General features: G+C 42.8%; 1 long non-coding RNA gene across 1 annotated transcript; it reads left to right on the top strand.

The window, feature by feature from the left end:
- The first annotated feature begins 21,416 nt into the window (after positions 1 to 21,416).
- Positions 21,417 to 23,600, top strand: LOC135189718 (uncharacterized). Its single transcript, XR_010308241.1, has 2 exons — positions 21,417 to 21,580; positions 23,258 to 23,600. It is a non-coding gene; the product is annotated as an uncharacterized LOC135189718 (long non-coding RNA).
- Positions 23,601 to 23,833: the final 233 nt, after the last annotated feature.

Here is a 23,833-nt window from a genome sequence, read left to right as displayed (position 1 = left end):
TCAGATAAAGACTGATAAATGTTACTGCTTTGCTGCATGCCCTTAAAGGAAAGACTGCTGTTTGGACACGTGTAACACACAGGTTAACATAAAAATGAGCAAAGGGCTCCTTTTAAACTCTCTTACAATAATTTCCCTACGGTGTACACAGAAAGCTGTGGAAGGATTGCTCTCTCACCTCATTCATGAGGTGTTTAGAGGATTAATTAGTTAGTGTTTATACAATGCTTTGAAGATCAAAAGCACAGTATAAGCACCAAGTACTATTGTAAGAGGCCACAAGAAGCAGGAAATGAAAAACCTCTCTCATTAAAGGCAAGAATTTGGTGCTTGTTATCAAGTGTTCCCCTCTTGTTAAGTCTTTCATTCGGGAAGACCATATTTATGTTCCTCTTTATGTTCCTAAGGGTTACATTTCACTGGCTGTGAACTAGAGCTAGTAACAATAGCTCTTCAGATCATTAGACAGCTCAGAAGAATATCATAATATTACTGCTGCTCCTCAGTACCTTCTGCTTCTTTGCAGTGGAGGGAAAAGTAGGAGACAAGAGTCAGTAAAAACATATTTTGGGTGTTGTAGTCCTACCACTGATGTAACTATCCACAAGTCTAAAACACTGGCAAAGAGTAAATAGCACAAAAGGCAGGCTGAGAGCCTAACCTTGAGGCACCATGGAACAGCTGTGAGACATCTGGCTGGTCTTCAGCAGGTCTCTGGCAATTCCTGGCCTTTGGCAGGTATCTGTCAGGTGTCTGTCAGGATGGCTTCACCTGACATACACTCTTTACTTTTAGTCAAGCTGGATCACTTGAAAAAAAGACAGTTCAGAAGTGGTTATTTTGAAGTTAAATGACTGAGCCTTAAATTAATCAGCTGGGTTAAGGGAAACCCTAAACTGACTTAGTGTTCAGATGCACCATGACTTAGTTAACACAAGAGCATAGCAGGTTAAAGTGTTTTGCTTCGGATCCTACTGCTTGAGCTCAAGACTCATTGATGACTGTCCCATTTAAGCTGGCTTTAAGGAGGTATCATCACCAGGCAAGAGACTTAAATGCTGTCTTCATTATTCCTTTGAGCATAATTGGAAACAGGCACAGCTCTACTTAACCCAAATGAATTTGCTAGGCTGGCTTGGCCTCAAGCAGCCTGCAGGTACCAATGATCCTGGGACCAGTAAACAGGGAATTTGCTTCAAAGTCTCTAACTCCTCAGTAACTATTGATCTTAGGGTAACTAGAAGTTACTAGAAGAGCTGAAGCTGGAGTGTTTCCCACACTGTATTTATATACCTTCAAAATCTTGCTCAGTGCAGAGGCACACTCTGGAAGCGATGAATCTTTTCCAGTGGTAACAAATTGAAGGTCTTATTTTCCTTTCAGTGAAACTCAGGCAGCTCCACCAGTTTCTAAAAGCTGAATGTTTGCACCAAGCAAAACTGCGTGTTGAAAGGCAGCCCTGTCCATCTGCCTCCATCCTGGGAAGGGAAAGCTCCTAAAAGGATTAATAGTTCCAAATGGCTGTGGGGAAAGCTGTAATCTGCATTTAAATAGAAAGATTCCCAAACGGCCAGGTGTTCATTTTTCTTCTTATAACAGGAGGCAGAGCATTTTTTATGTGTACCTTTTAATGTTTAAAGGACACCGTGGCACAGGTCTGTGGTTTATCTCGCTAGCGCACAGCCAGCTGGGCACAACTTTATCTGCCAGAGTAATGCTGAACGTTTGTCCTGAGCAACATCCTGAGAAAAAAGTACAGCTAGAAGGCAGAATGGGACGAGGCTGTTACTGTGCAGCTAATGCAGAAAACACACACACACATCCAGGGCACCAGGCTAGTGAAAGCTCATGTGCAGGGACAGCACCAAGCAAAGCAGGAATTGGGAGTGAAGGTCTGGGCAGAGCCACCTGATTCATAAAATCCTTCCCCTTGCTGCTGCAGATAAATCATCCCTACCTTAAATATGAAATGGCAATCAATCAAATAAATAAATAACTAAAGCTAATAACTTGTAAATAAAGAAAATCCACTGAGACCTCATAGTAATGTACACCTGAATAATGAAGCAGAATGAAGGCTATGCAGTCCCCAGTCGAAAGCCTGGAGAAGCCACATTAAACTGATAGGAACAAAACTTAAGGGATTTGAAGGAATCTGAGCAGATTTTCCCGAGTCTGTAAAATCCCTCATTGCACTACTGATGAGATAATATTCAGGATAACTATGTCAGGTGAAATTTCTTAATTAGAGTTCTAATTAGTTTCCAACCATTCAGGAAAAAGGGAAAAAAAAAAAAAAGACATCAAGAAGAATCTCATCTTTTAATTAAGAATTCATTTTTGCTAAGCAGGTGATTCTATCAGTCACTGACAGCTACATGGATGATGGCATATTAATGTGTTTATATTTTTGCATGGCTGTGGACACACACCCCACAATCAGAATGGATGTCTGACATCTTTATGGCTCAGTTCTGATGGATGCTCAGTGGCATGAGTGATCCCTTGAGTTTACATGAGTAAATGGTGGTGGTGTACAGACTCATTTAGGCTTCACTGCTGTTATGTGAATTTCCACTGTGACTGTGACCCCCTCAAATGGCTCAGGCCCCATGTGTTCTGTGTTTCATGTTTGGGCAGGGCTCTGTACAGACCAGGAGGTCATAGCTCCTTTCTCTGAAGCAATGAATATAAGGCAGCTCATGGAAAACAAAGCAGCTTTTCCAGGCTCTGTGCAGAACGTCTGTAGCGCTGCACAGAATATCTGCAACCCTGCTACTTACTGCTTGCTTCTGATAGGTCTGAGATGTGGAGAGAAGCAGTCTGACTATTTTCCTTTTCACCCAAACTCAGTTTGGATCATTTTGGAGAGAAAGGCTGAAGAATCATAGAATCAACCCGGTTGGAAGAGACCTCCAAGATTCAACCTATTGCCCAGCCCTATCCAATCAACCAGACCAAGGCACTAACTGCCTCAGCCAGGCTTTGCTTGAACACCTCCAGGGACAGCGACTCCACCACCTCCCTGGGCAGCCCATTCCAATGCCAATCACTCTATCTGCCAACAACTTCCTCCTAACATCCAGCCTAGACCTCCCCTGGCACAACTTGAGACTCTGTCCTCTTGAGACCTCCGTTGCTGCTTGCCTGGCAGAAGAGCCCAACCCCACCTGGCTACAGCCTCCCTTCAGGTAGCTGCAGACAGCAATGAGCTCTGCCCTGAGCCTCCTCTTCTGCAGGCTGCACACCCCCAGCTCCCTCAGCCTCTCCTCATAGGGCTGTGCTCCAGGCCCCACACCAGCCTTGCTGCCCTTGTCTGGACACCTTCCAGTACCTCAACATCTCTCTTGAATTGAGGAGCCCAGAACTGGACACAGCACTCCAGGTGTGGCCTGACCAGTGCTGAGTACAGGGGCAGAATCTTTTTCTTTGAGCTAGAAACACAACTGTGAAAGAACACAACAAGTTGATCATTTTTTTAACCTGCATAACACAAGCAGCCATTTTAACAAACATAATAACAACCAAAAAAAAAACCCACCAACCTGAGTGAGCTTCACTATATAAATATCTGTTGGGCATACTCACAGTTTTTTAAATGGTCCTTCAATCAAAGGCATTTTTTGGGGGATCCAGCTTTCTTCCTTTGTTTCAGTGGCCAGAAGGCTTTTAGAATGTGCACTGTAACAATGCTGCAAGTTCTGACTGTCCTCTGGAGCCTGCATCCTGTCAGAAATCTGCTGGTTTGACTTGCTGCAAAAGTATTTACAAGAACAGTTAGGTTAAAACATATTGGCAGACTGAAAGAGTTGGGGATGTTCAGTCTGCAGAAGAGGAGGCTCCCAGGTGACCTTCTGGTGGCCTTCCAGTATCTGAAGGGGGCCTACAAAAAAGCTGGGGAGGGAGTGACAGGACTGGGGGGAATGGAGCAGAGCTGGAGGTGGGGAGATTCAGACTGGACTTAAGAATGAAGTTGTTCAGCATGAGAGTGGTGAGATGCTGGAATGGGTTGCCCAGGGAGGTGGTTGAGGCCCCATGGCTGGAGGTGTTTAAGGCCAGGCTGGATGAGGCTCTGGGCAGCCTGCTCTAGGGTAGGGTGTCCCTGGGCATGGCATGGGGGTTGGAACTAGATGTTCCTTGTGGTCTCTTCCAACCCTGACTGATTCTGATTCTATATATTACTTCATACTAGATTTATATTATTTTGCCCACTGTTCTTCCAAAGTACAGTATTAATGACATGATCAATGAGTTATTCCACTCTTCCCTCATTCTTATTGCTGCTTTCAATCTGCTGTTGTTAATTGCTAACATGTAAAAAACCCCAAACATTAAAGTAATTAACTACTTATTAACAAACATCTGTCATTTCTGAGCTTCATGATGTGCAGTGAGATGACTTTTGGGTATGTGTTCATAGAATCAGCCAGGTTGGAAGGGACCTCCATCCCAAACCCCAGGCCACTGCACAGCCCCTCGTGCATGCCATCTTCCTAATACATTGCCAGCTTTTTCCCTTCCCTGCAAAGCTGTTTGTCTTCCACTTGGGCAAAGCAGCTGCATCTACACTGCCCAAGTATCTCCTAATCTCTGGCTTTGTGTCAGCGTGCCCTGGGGTATCTCTTGGCCATGTCAGCAAATGAGCTCGGGGAATCATCTGAGTCTGCTGCTATTGTTATGGAGGAGCATGGATAGTAGTAAAATCCTTCATCAGTTGTAGCATCCAGAACATTAACATCTTTATAAATGGCACCCAAATGCTTAGCAAATTAAAGATGCTTTTCACCTGTGGAGGGATATTCTCATATTCCACCATGACACACAAACAGCTGAATTTTTCTCACCTGTGGATGACAGCTTTTTCCTTGAACACTGAGAATCTTACACTGAATTGCCTGCGTTGTACATTCCTGAGTTTACTAAACCCTAAATAAGATTAACAGAAGCCCTTTTTAGTCACACCTCATTCTACGGTGTCTTTAAGACATCACTTGTTTGGCATTAGATTGCTAAGCTCTGAGTGGATAAAAGGCACTGTCTTGTATTTCAGCCTTTACTACCTGACTCAGCACGATGCCTTGGAAAAGGGAGCTTTATGTAAGTTACAAACATATGCATGTTTTATAACTTCTTATGAAAACATTCTGTATTTTTTGTTACATAAAGGACACTGCAGGTCCGTAAGGGACTCACAATGCTCAGTGATTCAACGCCTGCTAGCTACTTAAAACCTTTTGTAAAGCACTTCAGTGTGTTTGCCTAGAGAAGTAAAGATTGCTGTAAAAATGGAAGTTGCAGTAATGGTGTTATTGCAAGACATTTTTTTGCCAGCCACAATGAATGATCTCTAAATGCTGCAGTGTGATTAAGCTGTAAGGCACAACAGGTTACACCACAGTGGGAAGCCCCAGGTGAGCTGAAATTACCTTTCAACAGCTCACCTGGGAGTATCTCTGGGAGATTATAATGTGACAACTTTGCTGCTGGGGTGTGTGTGTGTGTGTGGGGGGGGGTTTTAATGAATAAATGAAATCATTAGAAAGCATTTTTTCCCCAGATAAACAAAGTGCCTTCCATCACCCAGTGTGCAGTCCTTAGGTCTAATGTGCTTTTCTGTAGGAGTATTTCTAAATGATCCAGGGGTCCCTTCCCTGCTCCTGTGGCAAAAGGAAGATTTGTTACAGGAATCCTGGTTCTCTCTGAACAAAGACTGTTTGCACAATTACCCAGCATATGCAATTTCCAGACTGGGCAAAACTGCACTACTGAAAGACCTACTTATGTTATCTGAAGTATATTTTGATGCAAATCTCTTGCTGTTTCAGTTCATGAGTTTTTTCTTCCCTGTTTCTTTCGTAGAAGAACAAATAATGCCAAAGATATCAGTCACTGACTGTTCTATAGCATCTCTGATCCCTTGGGAGTTGTTTTCAGCTGAGATTGTTTTGAAAACCTATTCCATAAGACTCATTATTGTTGATCACCATTATTTTTTAATTAACAATGTGATACACCAATCTGCCCTCTGTGCTGGGGAATATACACCCTGAGAAAACAAACAGAAGGCAAAACCTACAGTTTTATGCACTAGTGTGCTGATGACTCACAAACACACCGTGTTGCAATGATCCCAGTGCAGCAAACTGGCAGAACTTTGCAGAGTATGGATAACAGCTCAAGGGTACAAGTAGAAAACGTGACTAAAAGCATGTTCTGTTTATCCATATAGCCCAGCCACCCTGCCTCTTTTTTTGATCAAGACACATGGCTACAAGCTCCAGCACAGTACATCACAATCAGTTCAAATCTCACCAATGAAGCTCAGGAACAACAGATCTTTTCCCCTCTTTCCTCTGTTTCATCAGTGGAACACTGCTGACCTGAGCTCTTGTGGACTAGTTTGATGTCCAGGTAGTGGTCAAGCCTCTGGCATCACTTTTTAGCCTCTGTGGGGGAATGCTTGACTGTTAGCAGCCCTACAAGCTCACTATGCTCACTGCTGTGAAACCTTCTCTATTCATCCTGTGCCCTGGAGAGCCACCAGGAGATTTGTCTCATGGGAAAAGCTAAAACCAAGCAATTTAAGGTCAAAGGAATGACAGTTAAAGGTAAAGGCAAGCTTAGGGGCAGCGTGAAAGGATGTGAAAAGATAAAGCACAGAGACAGCAGTTTTGGAGTCCATTGTTAAAAGTACATCAGACCTATCTAGTCTTGCACATGTGAGGTAATCCACAGCTCTGTTGTAGTTTCCTCATCACTTCTTTTTGATCATGCCCAACCTATCCTTATACTTTCACATCATCTCCTAAGCAGGCTGGAAGCTCTTAGAAAACAGAGTAGAACAATGTGTGTAGTTTGTCCAACACAAAGGAGGTCTTTGTGGGCTGATATCACATATAACAAATACTCATTACAGAGGCAGGAGTGCAGCACCCTCTGTGGGCTCTTGGAAAAAAGGTCCTACCTGTATGCAATGAATGAGGAGTCTTCACCCTGTGTGCAGGGCTGGAGAGACTTGAGATGAATTCTCTACTCTAATTACACCTTCCAAATGCAGTTGTACACAGCTAAGGCTGGAAAAATGAAAGAAAGGACAGAATTGATGTTTGCAGTGGTTCTGTCTTTAAACAAAGCTGTGGAGTGCTGTTATTTACCTTTCACAATTGGTGCTACAGGTAAATCCATAGCATGAAAAACTTACCACCAGCTTTTCACAGTACAGACAGCAAGAGCTGGTGTCAAGATGGGTCATGCTTGTGGTGGTGTGTTTTGATAACACCTTGCTGGTGACAACACAAATGCCACATGTGCTACTTTGAAGCTAGCTAGAATGTTTTGGTGAGAAGAACTAGATTACAGGCTGTGAAAGGGAAACAATGGTGATGTCTACTTCACTCATAGGCTTGCTGAGATGGATAAGAACAAGAACACAGACATAGGTAACGTAGTTGCTGTCTGGGCTTTGAGCTGCATCTCTCTCTAACCTAACCTGCTGTCTGTGTAAATAATCCACCTGCTTCCTAATGCCCCCAGCCAACCAACCCTCAAAACTACCTTTAAACATAAAGTGAGATCCTGGGTAAGGTTGAGGGGTATGGGGGAGGTGGAAGGGTGGTTGGGAGCCCCTCCTGGGGAGTCAGGTTTCTGGGAGGGCTGTTGTGTTTCTGTATTACCTTTTACCTTGTCTATTCCTGTCTGTAGCTGTAGATATTGTAGCTATCTGCTTGTATATTGTGCTAAGCTGTAAATATAAAGCTTCATTCAATTTCCAGAGTGGCTGAGTCTAGCCTGGGTGATTTCCAAAGTTGGGGGGGGGACGGGACAGGTAACACCCAAACCATCACAAAGCTGAATAATTAAGGAGAGAGGAGAAATGATGTGTTCAAGACAGTAAAAGACTGGGAAAAGGCAAAATAAGGTTAGGATAATTAATCCTGCAAGATGGATAAAACAAGACACAGAAAAGGAATGAAAAAAGGTGTGTGACAAAATGATTTTCAAGCAGAGAGCACCAAGGATAAGAAAGGGGTCCTAAAGAGTAATCAAATGGTCCACTGGACTCAAAAGTACATTTCAATTTATAATTACTAAAACCTCTTTTTCACATTTAGCCACATATTCTTGCCCTTCAAGATCAAGTATTTTCTGTCAAGAGCTCAAAATGAGCACCAAAATAGAAGATATATGGTTTTGTCACTGTTATCTTGGATGCATGTTTTATTCTTTTGGTGAAAAACAATGGATCAGGTAAAAAATATCCTGAACTTAGGTTTAGCAACTCACAGAAGTTGCTTAGGCTCATCTCTGCCCCTCTTCTTTCATTCTTCTCTACATTTTTTTCTCTTAAAGAGTTTAATAAATACTAGAAAATGCAGCTGAAATGGTTGACGCTAATTCACCAGAGGCAAAATGCTTTCAGCTGATTCTTCCAGGATAACAAGAGAGGAAATTTGTCAGCCTGCTTTTCCTAATTAATCAGCAGATCATGCACAGCAGCCAGGACAAGGGTCAGTACAGCTGCCACCTGCCTGGGCAAAGCTGTCCCAGTGACTTGACTGACAGCACTTTGGGGCAGAGTGCTGATGGCTTCTCCAAGTCTCTTCAACCTCCCATAAAATGATTAAAGATTCATTGCACACAGATATTCCACCTCCCTTGCAAGTACTCTACCTGCCAGGATGAAGCACCATTCCAGGACTCTCTGACCTTATTAATATTTAAAATATTTTATTCTAAATCAAATAGCTCAAATAAGTGACATGAAGGAAGGCTTAACCACAGGAGCCCAGGAATATATTACTGTGGACACATCTCAGGAGCCTGGGAGTTTTTAATATTCCCTGCTCACAATCAACCATAAGAAAAACTGAGCTGGTGTCTCTTTCACAGATGTCCTAGCTAGCAGTACATAGAGTCAGACAGTTTCACATGAGTGTCAGTATTTTGTGTACAGGGAGTAAGAGCAAGGGCAGACTGAGGGCATTTCAAACTCTCCCTTCCCTGAGGTGACAAAATTAGAAGCTATTAAAAGGGTGGTGGAACTCTGGAATGGTTTGCCCAAGGAGGTTGTGGATACTCCCTCCCTGGGAGTGTCCAAGGCCAGGTTGGATGAGGCCTTGAGCAACCTATTCTAGAGGGAGGTGTCCCTGCCTATGGCAGGGGGTTGGAACTGGATGGTCTTGAAGGTCCCTTCCAACCTAAACCATTCTATGATTCTGGGCTGATACAACCAGCAGCACTGAGTTTGCTCTCAAGATAAAACAGATGCTGGATAATTTCTGCCTTAGCTTTCACCTGTAAACTGCTCTCTAGGAGTAAATGTTCAGGCTCCAGGGCCAGTTCTTGGTGACACCAATGCTCCCCAAGTGCCCTACTCTGCTGCTTACATTAGCTCCTGTGTCTGCTCCTTCATCTGATGGCAACTCAGCTACTGATGGCATCTACTCAGCTACTGATGGCACCTTCATCTGATGGCAACTAAGCAACATTTAGTCCAACCCCAGCCAGCTGCTATCACCCTAGAGAAAATAGTGCTCAATCCAAAGCCTACTGGATTCAATACAAAGACAGCTGTCATTTGGATCCAAACAAGAAAATGTCCAGGAAAAATAATGGTTTGTTTTGAAGTTTTCTTTTCCAAAGCTAAATAACTAAAATGCAAATCTTAAATACTTCAGAGTGAAAAATATTGGTTTTGACACATTATATTGAACCATTCCAGGCAGAAGCCCTTTTCAGCTGACAAGTCTCTCTTCAAATCCTGCACTCAGAATTCTTTGCACATTAAAGCTCCAGAAACAATTCAGTCACCATCATCCTTACACCAAACTATATATGTGGACTCTTAAATACTTAGCTAAAATGCCCTCGTTTTAATGGTGTTTGTAGTACAGTGATACTAACACTGGGTTGTGGCAGGAAAAATAGATAAAGATCTTTAAAGCTTAAGTCCTTCACAAAGGAATGAATTGGAGCTACTTGGTGCTGAGCTGCACTGAAGCAGTCTACAACTACCTGAAGGGAGATTGTATCCAGGTGGGGGTTGGTCTCTTCTCTCAGGCAACCACCAACAGAACAAGGGGACACAGTCTCAAGTTGTGCTGGGGGAAGTACAGTCTGGATGTTAGGAGGAAGTTGTTGGCAGAGAGAGTGATTGGCATTGGAATGGGCTGCCCAGGGAGGTGGTGGAGGCACTGTCCCTGGAGTTGTTCAAGAAAAGACTGGATGAGGCACTTAGTGCCATGGTCTAGTTGATTGGACAGGGTTGGGTTTTAGGTTGGACTGGATGATCTTGGAGGTCTCTTCCAACCTAGTTGATTCTGTGAATCTAAGCATCTTTATACAATCACATCAGAGTTGATAGAAAGAGCACTCTGCCTATCTTTTTAAAAACATGTTCCGGTCCCCAAAGTTGAAAGTGACTTCCCTTTGAATCTGGTGAGAGGAAGCCACAGAAAAGCTGAAATAAAAACATCTCTATCCCTGCAGTTTTACATTCAGATGAGAACCGTGGATATTTTTGTTCTTATGTGCCTAAAGCTCTAGAGGTGTTGTCAATGCCAAAATATTGCTATTTGTCAGGATGGATCAGCTCCTACAGCCATGACACTGACAGCTTCCTGCTAAGAGATAGAATATTCTCTTCTCCTATCTTTGCCTATTCACACACAATTTTCACCATTAAATTGCTTTCTCTTTATCTCAGCATTCTGGAAGCATAACACTGTTCCGAACACCAATGATTAGTTTATTACCCTATTTTAATTGTCATTATTTTCTGAATCCATTTCAGCCTTAATGGTTTCAGTTAGTGCAGCATGATTGAAATACAGCAGATTTTAATCTATGATATACAGAAGATAGAAGGTTCAGATTGATTGTCAACAGCTCCTGCTTAGATTGTGCCTTGGCAGAAATTACTGTTCCTATCCACCTTAAACTGTCTAAGGCTCTAAGAAATAGTTGCTGACTTCAGATCAGCCCCAGCCTGGGCTGTGAGAAGGAAAGGATTGGATGCATCCTATTACTCCTTGATGTCTCTGGGCACCTGTCTGTCTAAATACTTTCTCTTTAATTGGTATAAAGTTTTGGAGATGTAGAGCAAAAACATTATCCTGAGAGTGCTGAAGTCATTTCATAGCAGAAAGATAAGCACTGAACAGTAGGGACCACATAGGCCACTGGTCTGTTTTGACTCAGACTGGTATGTAATGTAGTGGAGCCTAGATAACAGTAAAGCAGTTACCTATCACAGATTCAGGCAAAATATGTTTCAACAAAGATCACTAATTAAAATCTGCATCTCTGGGTTGCTTAGACTTTAGTGATCCTGTCTAATGTGTCACTGACACTAAAATTGCTTGCTAATGTCAGTCCTAAAACAGTGATGCTGTATTCAAAACTGCTCTAAGTGAAAAATTGTCCTCCTTTCAGCTTCCAGATAAGCTTTTTCACAAGTGTGCCTCACAGCAAAATCACTGGCTGGATTTCACTGCCAGAGCTTTTGCTCCCAAACTCCTATTTATTAGTCCACATATAAAAGCATGCATGAAAAGGAGCTGACAGAGCACAGCGAGGCATGAATTTCAAGCATATTCCAGCATCAAAGGTCAGAAGCAGATTTCCTCTTTGAGTAGCAATTATAAATAGCCATCAGAGGTGAAACAGGAGTGAAATCCTGGGTTACAATGTGCTTCCTGTTGATCCTGAAAGGTTAGCATTTTGAAGGAAAGAAGAAAAACCTCTATTCCACTCTTACAAGAATCAAACGCTTTCCAAAAAGGGGAGGAATGGGATACAAGGGCAATTTTTCTTTTCCTAAGTATTCACAGACTCAGAGATTTTAAGACCAGAAGGACAGTCCAAGGACACTTTCCTATTCATGTTCTATCTGTTTTCTTCTTCCACATCAGATCCCTCAGTCCATGCTTCACACTGCAAAACACTGCGCTGTCAAGACCGAGCAGCAGATGGCTGCTGATGCACACCCCGTGGCCATGCGCTCCTCATTGTCTACAGCATGTCAAGGCCGTGCAAAATTTCTGTGCTCTGAAAGCCTCCTCTCAAAGCAGCCAAAATCAAGGGGTTGGGTGAAAGGACCTCCAGGACCATGTATTTCCAATGACATATATTGCTCTTCCAGGACATGGTTTTATGTAATGCCCAAGATTCAATTGTTTATTCTTTCATTTTTTCCCTCCATCCGTAGGTCCTACTTGATCTGCTAACTCTCAGGACTACTTTTCCTTGCATGCCACTCTTCTCTTTTTCTTCACCAGTTTCAATACCTCATCCACAATTTCCTTATTGTCACCTCTGGCATTCTTGTCCATGTCCCTCCCTTCACTCAACAGACACCCAAAAATACCTGAACACAGTAATTACTGCTGGAGGGAGGATAACAACCAAATCCTGCTTTCCTAGTCCTAGCACATTTTTGGTAGCATTTTGCTACATTTCAGCAAGGATGCTTAGGAATATATGCAGCAGAGAAGAGATAAGAAGAGTCAGCATTAGGGCTTCTATCTACTGTGAAAATCCTTGTGATTGTGAAATGTTTCATTAAACAGCTGCTGTAACTAGTTCATATTTTAGCATTAAGGGGAAACAACACAGACAGAAGCCTTTTGCTTAAGCTAACTCTCCACAGATTTGAAACACATCATTGTAAATTAAATGACTTTGACAAGTAGCAGCCCTCATAGCTACTTTGCCCTGATGCTCTCCAGGAGGGTCTCTGGATGTGAGGTTTTATCTAAGTGACATCATCAGGAAGCCCAAAGAAGGAAATTAAACACATCCTAGGTGATTTCCTCTGAGCAGGCTTTATGTGAAAGATGATAAATACAGCTCTGTATTTTCAAGAGCAGGTTGCAGTAGGGGCAGTGCTGACAAACTCCAGGCTTTGTGCCAAGGCATTTATTTACTTCTTGTGTCACGAAAAATATGAAGCCACAATCTGAAGTCTCATCAAGCAACAAACCTCGGGGGGCCTGGCACAGAGGATCTTGATGTGTCTCTGTCCCCTCTCTGTGGGGAATGAGGAGTCCATGTGTTGATAAAAACCATTTCATTTTTCATAGAATCATAGAATCAACCAGGTTGGAAGAGACCTCCAAGATCATCCAGTCCAACCTAGCACCCAGCCCTATCCAATCAACCAGACCATGGCACTAAGTGCCTCATCCAGGCTTTTCTTGAAGACCCCCAGGGACGTTGCCTCCACCACCTCCCTGGGCAGCCCATTCCAATGGGAAATCACTCTCTCTGTGAAGAACTTCTTCCTAATATCCAGCCTATACCTACCCTGGCACTTTTGCCAGTGAATAACCCAAGTGCTTTTCCTGGGATTGTCAAATCTGCACAATGCTCCAGATTTCTCAGCAAGTCCAAATCAAAAAACTTTTGATGTAACAATAGGAAAATATGTTTTAAATATTGAAGGGCTGCGTTTAGGAGCAGTGTTAGCTTAGATCTCTTTATGCCAGGAAATAGATTCTATGAGATATTTGCTAAATAGGAAACAACAGCAACAAAAAAATAATCACAGACTATTGGTAAAATTAAATTCATTAGTACTTAATTAAATGCTGGGAGCTGGGATTGTTTAGCCTGGAGAAGAGGAGGCTCAGGGGTGATCTTATTGCTGTCTTCAACTATCTGAGGGGTGGTTGTAGCCAGGAGGAGGTTGCTCTCTTCTCTCAGGTGGCCAGCACCAGAACGAGAGGACACAGCCTCAAGCTACGTCAGGGGAAATTTAGGCTTGAGGTGAGGAGAAAGTTCTTCACTGAGAGAGTCATTGGACACTGGAATGGGCTGCCCGGGGAGGTGGTGGAGTCGCCGTCCCTGGAGCTGTTCAAGGCAGGATTGGATGTGGCACTTGGTGCCATGGTCTAGCCTTGAGCTCTGTGGTAAAGGGTTGGACTTGATGATCTGTGAGGTCTCTTCCAACCTTGGTGATACTGTGAAATGGTTATAGACTGATGACTGAAGATAAATCACCTTTTACTGAGAGGAGCTTTGTAATTTACAAGGGCAATAGTAAAGAATGAGAATTGTGAAATAACTACTTAATGGAAAAAAAAAAGGTTACATCCATTTGGGGTAATTCCCCACTTTGGTTTGTGTAGTCATGGAAAACGGTTTCACTTGGATGCTGTAAAAGCATATGTTGATATGTAAGGTGTCAGCCAGTGCAAATAATGCATCATTCCCACTGCATTTAGGATTCGAACAGTGCTCAGAGCTGTATTATGAAGACAGCAGCATTAGGCAGGTGAAATTCTGCACAGAATCACTGCAGAAGCGTGCACTGAATCAGCCTGTGAGATGGAGATGCATACTTAAACCACCACGGCAGGAACACAAAAGCAGCTAGATCCACCTCATTTGTGCACGTTTTATGTACTCAGAGACTGGGTCAAGAAGCAATAATTGAAAAATTATGTGTGGCTTTTTTGCCCACATTTGATTAAATTGCCTCTTAGTCACTTTGGTAATAACTTGGTGACACACTGTGCTGCCCTCTTTACAAAAGAGCTAAGTCACTCTTTTCTCTCCCTGGTCCTTTGCTTCTCAGGTCTGGGACAACAGAAAGCATCATAAGAAGTCATTTCCTGAGTCTGATTCCCAGTAATGCTCTGCACTGATTTTGCAAAGCAGAAGGGAGAAGGAATTAGACCTTCTCATTCTCAGTCCCTGGGGGAAGGAGTGAAAACCATTTTACAGTTTTTGAAGGAACTTCCTCTGTGTTTTAAGGGAACACATATAGTGAGATATAAACTAATGCTTGAAAGAAAGTAAGATCTGGACTACAAAATCTGTTTTGTGGTGTGTGAGACTGAAGAGGGCTCAGAGCAGGAAGTCAAGAAGCAGAACCGTTAGGTCTTCAGAGTCTGTGATGATGTTTTGCTGTCTATGCTTAAAGGCTTTGCACCATGCAATATGACATGAAAGGGCATCCATTTACATCCAGAGTAGTATTAAATTTTGGATCTAGCCTGGATGTTAATCTATAGGAACCATGAGCTCACGTCTGTAGTGAGTACAGAACAGCGCTTTCACCAAGGGGCTGTGGGACAGCCATGTTGCCCTCCTCACTAAATTGCTGTCTCTACCTGCCAGTGCTGGAAGACAAACACTACAAAATAGCAAGGAAGCTGGGAAAACAGCAACTAGCTCCACAGCCTTTGTTGTCATATGGCTGTTGACACTTTACTAATCCACAGGAAAGCCAATGGCAGAAGAAAAGTTTAGCTTTCCACTAGCAACAAAATCTCACTAAGCTTATGACATTTCCAGTGCTTTCAGAGTGTGCACAACTCTTATGCTACCTGAATTCCAGTACACACTGTTGTATTGCTCTTCTTCTGCCCTCACAGAAGCACTTGATTTGTCAGTGACCTCCAGCTGTCTGTGATAAAAACATAAACTCATCAAATTAAATCCAATTGCATTAAGTTTTGTCTCCATCTGTTTCTTCTTACTTTATGGGAAGACTTGTTTAACAACAAACCACAATGAAAAGCTTGCTGATAGAGATAGACCACATTTGAAGTACTGAATGTAGAAAGATACCTCTGTTAGTGGCTACCAAGAATCTGTCATTTTCCAGTATTTCTGATTGTATGTTTTATTTTAACTTTGCCTTGGAAACAATTTGTGAGGACTTAGCAGGAAGATTGCCCCAACCACATGCAGTGGAAATGTAAAAGCGCAGAAATGGAAAGATGTAATTCAGAGAACACAAGGGATAAGTGAAAAGAGCTGAGAGAAATTAGAGAGTATTACTGGGTAGCAGAGGAGCTGAACACAGTGCAAAGCTCTCTGGCATCTATTTTGTGTTTGTGACTTTGCCTTTACATTGCAAAATTGAATTCTTAACCCTTCTGCTCTTTTACCACTTCATTGTAACAAACAAAGTGAGATGGGACTTAGAGGTGACACACAGTGCAGTTGCAGAGCTGCTCCCGAGATGGCTCTGACTGTCCTGACAAATTGTGAGCTGCAATTTCTATCTCATACCTCTTCATGTAAGGAGAATAACACGTGCCAGGCACCACAGATGGGTCAACAGCTGGCACATGTGAGTGACCATTAGCTGGGAAACACCCAGCCAGCCAGATAGCTTTGGGAAACGTTTAGGGAAGACATTAGAAAGCTGTCCAGTGCCACTGATAACAAGAATAATGTTCCACAGAAGACTTGCTGCCAGAGCAAAATGTTGGCATGTGATAACATGGACTAAAACTTACAACTTTTTCACAGCTAGCTCACCAGCCAAGTGCCACCCACTTCCAAAAAACCTCTCACAGCCTCTTTGTAAAAACAGAAACAGATATTCACTGACACTAATAAACTTCCTCTGCAATAGGTTCAGAACTTGGACCAAAGCCAGTTCTAGCACTCAGTCCCCAAACCTGACCCCGTGTGGCTGTCAGGTTTGATAACATTCTCCAGCTGAAAGTAGAACAGAAAAATAAACAGAGACCAGCAGTGATGTTCTCCATGGCTTTACTGTTTCTTTTGAAACCCTAAGAGTTGTTGAATTTTTCTGTCACCAGCTCAGTAGGCAGAGGCAAAGGAAGGGAGCAGTGCACTACTACTCAACACTATTGGTAGCTTATCTTCAGGCATGTTAGACAACATTCAAAAGGAAAACTTAAAAAGCCAGTGTCCTCTCCCATTGGGGTATATGTAAGTCCTATATTGAGTGATTCTATGAAGTTCTACCAACTTCAGGCAAATGATTCTCTTACAGTCTATTAGTTGTTAAGTGCATATATAAATACCAAATCACTTGGAAAGTGAAGCTAGTGAGGGATGCCAACACTTGCATCCAACAAGCATACGCTCAATGTAGTTGCTCAGTCTGTCTATGATCCAGTAACTTCCAAATCAATCCTGAGAAGCTTTCTCTGACACAGTGCTTCACAAAACCCAAGCACAGTTCAACAAGAGTCACTGCAATCACTTTTTTTCATACTGACCACCAACATCTTGCTTGCTCTTGTACTGCACTTTGTTGTGTTCCCCACTAGCTGCTTACATCTTGCATTTATATGTTCCTCAAAGTAAGAGCCAGCCTCTTGTGTATATATATACAGTGCCTTGCACAGTAGACATCTGGCCTCTAGGTGCTACCATAATATAAAGAATAAACAAAATCTCTATTTTGAGATATCCAGACATTTACCAAGCACAAAGTAAGGTTCAGTATTAATAATACTTAATTAACAAGTCTCATTTTTCATAACAATATTTACCATAGGAAAAAGAGTGCATTTATCCTGTGCCCAAAAGCACTTCCTGGAAGTCTCCTTCCACCACAGGTACTTTTTTTCCCCCCTCCATTTCCCTCAGGGGAATAGCATGGCAGTGGAAACTGCCTGAAATACTAACAGAGCCCTGATATAATTGAGAGGGGCTGAAGCAGAGTGTTCTGCCAATAGGTCCTGAGCTCCAGAACTTGCTTTCCCCATCCTTCCTTCCACAAAGCTTGAATTAGTTGACCTTCAGGTCAACTACAAAGGATACCTTTTCTGCAAAGCCCTTTCTGGGAAACCAGTATGAGTGTTGGATAGTTGGCAAGACCTTATTTGCAATACTTTCAGAAAGCTTTTATACTTGTATTTATCCTATATTTTATTCCCTGTGTTATTTGGGGCATTTGGATAATTCTGTTCTTCACTAAATAAAAACAATAAATAATGCTGCAGTGTACTGCCACTGAAGCTTCCATGGTTATTCCTACAACAGTTCTAGTCCTTTCTGAATAGTTTGTTCCCAGCAGAAGTAGGTAGGAGAAGGAAAGGACAGTCAGTCACCAACTGTTGCTGTGGCACACAATTTTCCTTTGATTACCTGTCCAGGCTGACACTGCAACTAGCTCTTATTGTTGCAGTGGAGATTACCTTAGTAGTGTTTTCCAGAGCTGCAGCAGAATTGGCATCACTTTTTTCACTCAAGTCCACATTAAACATCAAGGAGATACAGGAAAGAAATGGGAGGCCTGTTCCAGAACTAGCTTTGAACAATGCCTTTTTGTATATGGTTCAGTATAAAAAGAGAACTTCTGCAAATAAACCAAAAACCTCCTATCATGTTGAAGTAAGAGCACACCTCAGCAGATTTAAGTTCTGTCATTTGGGGAACTCCCCACTTAAATAGCACAATTTGTTCATATAGAAGGGCTGGGGATAGGGTGGGCTGGATGATCTTGGAGGTCTCTTCCAACCTGGTTGATTTTATGATTCTAAGATCTTTCTTGTGATAAATGTCATACGGTGTCCAGTTCTGGGCCACTCAGTTCAAGAGAGATGTTGAGATACTGGAATGTGTCCAAAGAAGGGCAACAAAGCTGGTGAGGGGCCTGGAACACAGCCCTGTGAGGAGAGGCTGAGGGAGCTGGGGGTGTGCAGCCTGCAGAAGAGGAAGCTCAGGGCAGAGCTCATTGCTGTCTACAGCTACCTGAAGGGAGGTTGTAGCCAGGTGGGGTTGGTCTCTTCTCCCAGGTAACCAGCAACAGAACAAGGGGACAGAGTCTCAAGTTGTGCCAGGGGAGGTCTAGGCTGGAAGTTAGGAAGAAGTTCTTGCCAGAGAGAGTGATTGGCATTGGAATGGGCTGCCCAGGGAGGTGGTGGAGTCGCCATCCCTGGAGGTGTTGAAGCAAAGACTGGCTGAGGCACTTAGTGCCATGGTCTGGTGGATTGGCTAGGGCTGGGTGCTAGGTTGGGCTGGATGATCTTGGAGATCTCTTCCAACCTGGTTGATTCTATGATTCATGTAATCACATTATAAAAGGATCATCACTTTCCCTTTCCCATCTTCTCAGTGTCACTGAAGGGTGAAGAAGCTTCAAGCAGCAAGTTGAGAAACCCTATCCAGACTTTGAAATGCTCAACCAAACATTACTATCTTTTGTACCACTTCCCTGTGAAGCTAAACATTTTCTAAGACTCCTAAGAACAAAAGAACTACCTGCTCCCTGCCAAAACAAAATTAGCCACGTTTCAGCATAAGTTCAGCCTTAGGATACAGTGTGAGTTGGTTTTTCAAGAAGACAGGACTTATGAAAAGAGGAACCAACAGAAGAAAAAATAAGAGCAGAGCACTCCTGCCATATCATAAAGCTCCAGCCTTTGCTTCAAACAGGGATCAACAAATCATGGCAGGAGAGATGAAGAGTACAATAAATTCAGCACAATGCAATAAAATCGATTGTAATGGTAACTACTCCTACTTCTCAGAAAGTGTTAGGCTGGATTTCTTTGGTTGTGGATCCAAACAAGACATTAATCTCTGGTGTTTTTTACCTACTGAAGGCTGGCAAAGCCCTATGAATTTATCTGAAATAAAACCAAAATGTAACCCTTTCTTTGACTTGTTGCACTGTGACAGCACAGCACAATCTCTTCCCATTTCTCTCTTCCCCACCTCATGTCCGTTTCCCACGCACAGCAAAAAGTGTGTTGGGGATTTAGAAGCCAAATGAAGCCATTTGCTCTTGGCTTGCAATACTTCCACATGAGCTTCAGAAAAGGGTTTGCTCATTGGTGAAGGCTGAGGGATCTGCTTGTTCAATTACAATCAGTTCAGATTTCCCAGAGTCTCACAGGAAAATACAAACTCCATTGCCCCACAGGATCACCTCAGTCAATGCTCTGCCTCACAGTCTTTGTGGACAAAGATGTTCAGAGACTTTTAATGCTCTGCTTCACAGTCTTTGTGGACAACGATGTTCAGAGACTTTTTCATGTGCATCTCTTGCATCTTTTATCTTAGCTCTTTTTGTTACATGGAATACACACATTATAAAGCCTAACTCCATTCATTTAAATTAATATCAACAGCTGTTTATTGAATGTATTTTTCATTATTACTAAAATATTATTGAATTATTATTATTATTGTGATTCCTGTTTTAATGGAAGCTACATGGTTATGCAACTAGGTGTGTCATCTTCTACTCTTATGTCTCTAGCATGCCATATTCTACTCAAATTTTTTATGTATCATCATAGAATCAACTTGGTTGGAAGAGATCTCCAAGATCATCCAGCCCAACCTAGCACCCAGTCCTATCCAGTCAACTAGACCATGGCAGCAAGTGCCTCATCCAGTCTTTTCTTCAACACCTCCAGGGACGGCGACTCCACCACCTCCCTGGGCAGCCCATTCCAATGCCAATCACTCTCTCTGCCAACAACTTCCTCCTAACATCCAGCCTAGACCTCCCCTGAGGGCACAACTTGTGACAGTGTCCCTCCCCTTGTTCTGTTGCTGGTTGCCTGGGAGAAGAGACTGACCCCCACCTCGCTACAACCTCCCTTCAGGTAGTTGCAGACAGCAAGAAGTCACCCCTGAGACTCCTCTTCTCCAGGCTGTAACCAAGAACAATAAATTTAATTATTTTTTATGCTTCTTGGGGAATTCCTGACTTGGGGAATTGTAATTCCTGCAATCTTTCCTCAATTTTGTTTTAATAATAGATCTTGTACCTTTTCTGTAACATAAGAGAGTAGCTGATTACAATGAGGCTCCAAAATCTGGTGAAAACCTTCCCCATCACAGGAAAGAGCTGATGGATATGGTAAGACATGAACTCCAACAGGAATTCTTTAGTGATCAGAAGGAGAGGGAAGAAGCTGTACACAATGGAGGTAAGGACATACTGCCACAAAAAATATCTGAGAAGAATAGCACATGATGGAGGGATAGAGAAGTGTATGGTGCAAAATAAAGTGTGGCTGAAGAAAAAAGGGGCAATCAGGAAATGCTCTGAGATGTAATAACAGGATGGGAGAAAGAAGAGCTTGCTGTTTACAGGGGGAAGGTGAGCTATTGAGGGTGAAAGGGAGAGTCAAAGTGTTCTCACTTCAGTTGCCTTATTCTGGGTAAAGAGGATAACTGAGATCAGCCTCTTAACATGTTTAATATTAATAACAAGGGATGAAGAGCTGAAGAAAATAGGCCATATTAGAGAGAAAGCTGGATAATGATATTAAAATAAATTAGATCTTTAAAGTTAGCATTCCCTGATGAGAATCACTTAAGGCAACCAGCTTTGGCAGTTTTCTTGGATGACTCATGAGGACTCAGTGGACTGAAGAAAAAGGAGACAACTAATATGGACTAATGGGGAAGGGAAGGGGTAGGGAGATGAAAGATCAAAGGAGATACAGGCCTAACAGAACATGTAACATTGATGCCTGTTCATTATTAGCTTCAGAACGTGAAGGATATTAAAAATAATCAAGCTAATAATGAACATAGAATATTTGTTAGTCAAAAGCAGCTGTTAATCCTGGGTCCTGCTTTGGCAGGGGGTTGGACTCGATAATCTCTGGACGTCCCTTCCAATCTCTAAGGTACTGTGATTCCGTAATCAAGACAATTTTGTTTCCTCTTAAAGACCTTCCTTGCCCAACTCCAGCTCAGGCAAAGAAGTTTTAAGAACCAGAGCATCAATCTCCTAGACTGGTCACTGCATGATTCCTTTGCTTCCTGATGGTCTCTGAAGCAAGAATAACTTGTCAGAGCAGCTACACAAAACAAGCCCTGCTGATTAAAGTTGTCAGAGGTATGTCAGTAAGCATCCCAATTTTTTAAGGGGAAACAGAGAGGGCTACAATCCCTTCGTCTCCTCTCTGTTAACAACACAGGAAAGGTGCAGCTGAAGGAAAAAAAAAACCTTAAGAACATTTCTGTTCTGTTCAATCCTCTAGCAATACAAAAGGCAGTACTCCTCTGTACCAGGGAGCCTCCATTTTCAGGGGAAAACTGGGGGGGGAATGGTGACACTAAACTGAAAGAGTGCATTGGGAAGGCAGATAAGATCATTCCATTAATTCATCCACATACTTCACACAGTCACTTTAGAAAAAGTCCCTTGTCAACAGTCAGAAGTGTGGGGCAATTTGTTTTAATCTATAATTAATCTCAAATAAGCCAGTGTTTCAGAGAAAGAGGACCTAAAGTGTCAATCAGACAATTCTTTTCTTCATCTTTGAGATGTTGGGGGGAAAAAAATGACATTTTTTGCAAAGCAGAATGCACTTTCCAGTTCTTTTCTAATGGTGTCATTTCACATCATTAATGAATATTTTTCTCTAAAACAACGAGGCAGAGAACAGGCATTACATTGTCAAAAATAAAGTGGAAAAAGTCTTACTGAATAAATAAATGTACAACTGATTTACAGCTGTACAGGAACTTAGAACTACTTCTATTTCCCTCATCTCCCCCCTCCACCACCAAGAAATGGCTTGCTGCTCCAGTTTTATGTGTGAGCCCTGCAGAGAGACCTTGCCAGGCTGGATGGGTGGGAGGAGGCCAGTGGGATAAGATTTAAAAAGGCTAAGTGCAGGGTTCTACACTTTGGCCACAACAACCCTGAGCAACACTACAGGCTGGGGACAGAGTGGCTGAGAGCAGCCAGGCAGAGAGGGACCTGAGGGTGCTGGTAGATAGTAGCTGAACATGAGCCAGAAGTGTGCCCAGGTGGGCATCAGAGCCAATGGCATCCTGGCCTGGATCAGGAACAGTGTGGCCAGCAGGACAAGGGAGGTTATTCTGCCCCTGTACTCAGCACTGCTCAGGCCACATCTTGAGTGCTGTGTCCAGTTCTGGGCTCCTCAATTCAAGAGAGATGTTTAAGAACTGTAAGGTGTCCAGAGAAGGGCAGCAAGGCTGGTGAAGGGCCTGGAGCAGAGCCCTGTGAGGAGAGGCTGAGGGAGCTGGGGGTGTGCAGCCTGCAGTAGAGGAGGCTCAGGGCAGACCTCATTGCTGTCTATAACTACCTGAAAGAACATTGTGGACAGGTTGGTGCTGGTCTCTTCTCACAGGTAAATAGTGACAGAACAAGAGGGAATGGCCTCAAGCTGAGGCTATGGAGGTTTAGATTGGACATTAGGAAAAAGTTTTTCATGGAGAGAGTGGTCAGGCACTGGAATGAGCTGCCCATGGAGATGGTTGAGTCACCAACCCTGGATATGTTTAAAAGTCATTTGGATGTGGTACTTGAGGATATGGCTTAAGGATGGACTTTGTAAAGTAGGGATAACAGTGGGACTTGGTGATCCTGAGGGTGTTTTCCAACAGGTCTGTTTCTGTGGTTCTGTAATAAGAGTGTTTGGAACTGACTGAATGCCAGGGAACAGATGCTTGAAATGAAGTTTAGGCAACAAGAAACAGACAATGGTATGCTGGCCACAGTATTTACTGTTAGAGCCATGATTTCCTTTTCTTTTTTATACAGAAATGCTAGCTCTAGAGAGTGGTACCATGAGATGAAATGCTGTCAGCCTAATACTGGGAGATCAGGATACAACCCGAGCTGTAAACCAATGGACTGAGTCACACGAATCTAAGTCCTGCAAGAGCTGCTTGTTACTTGCTCACCTCAGCTGATTTGGATTCCCTTGCCTCAGTGATGCTGCTTCCAAGTTTTTCACTGGACACTCCACAAGAATGAGATTAAAATCATCATATTTTATTTTAGTCTTCCACTGTGCCTCATTTACTTTCACACACAGAGGAATCCACCACACTTCCCTGTCTTCCCTCATTTTCACTTCTTAATAAAACGGATAATGGAATAAGAGTATCTGCTTGCTACATCTGCAGCTGGAAAAAAACTCTCCTTTAATCTGTCAGCTGCTTTTAGGCAGAAAAGAAAGATTTTGTTCACTGAGATACCATGAAGGCAACTCATCCCACTGGGGATCTTGTTATATAGCTCCTCTTTCCTGTGAGTTTTTATGGAGAGAGCACAGAGGAAAGATGAACAGTTTTGCAATGGCATGGTCCATTCAGGGCAGATCATCAATGAAAA

This window comes from Pogoniulus pusillus, chromosome 33, assembly GCF_015220805.1.
Source record: "Pogoniulus pusillus isolate bPogPus1 chromosome 33, bPogPus1.pri, whole genome shotgun sequence".
Classification (NCBI taxonomy): Eukaryota; Metazoa; Chordata; class Aves; order Piciformes; family Lybiidae; genus Pogoniulus; species Pogoniulus pusillus.
This window is presented reverse-complemented; position numbering and strand designations above follow the sequence as displayed.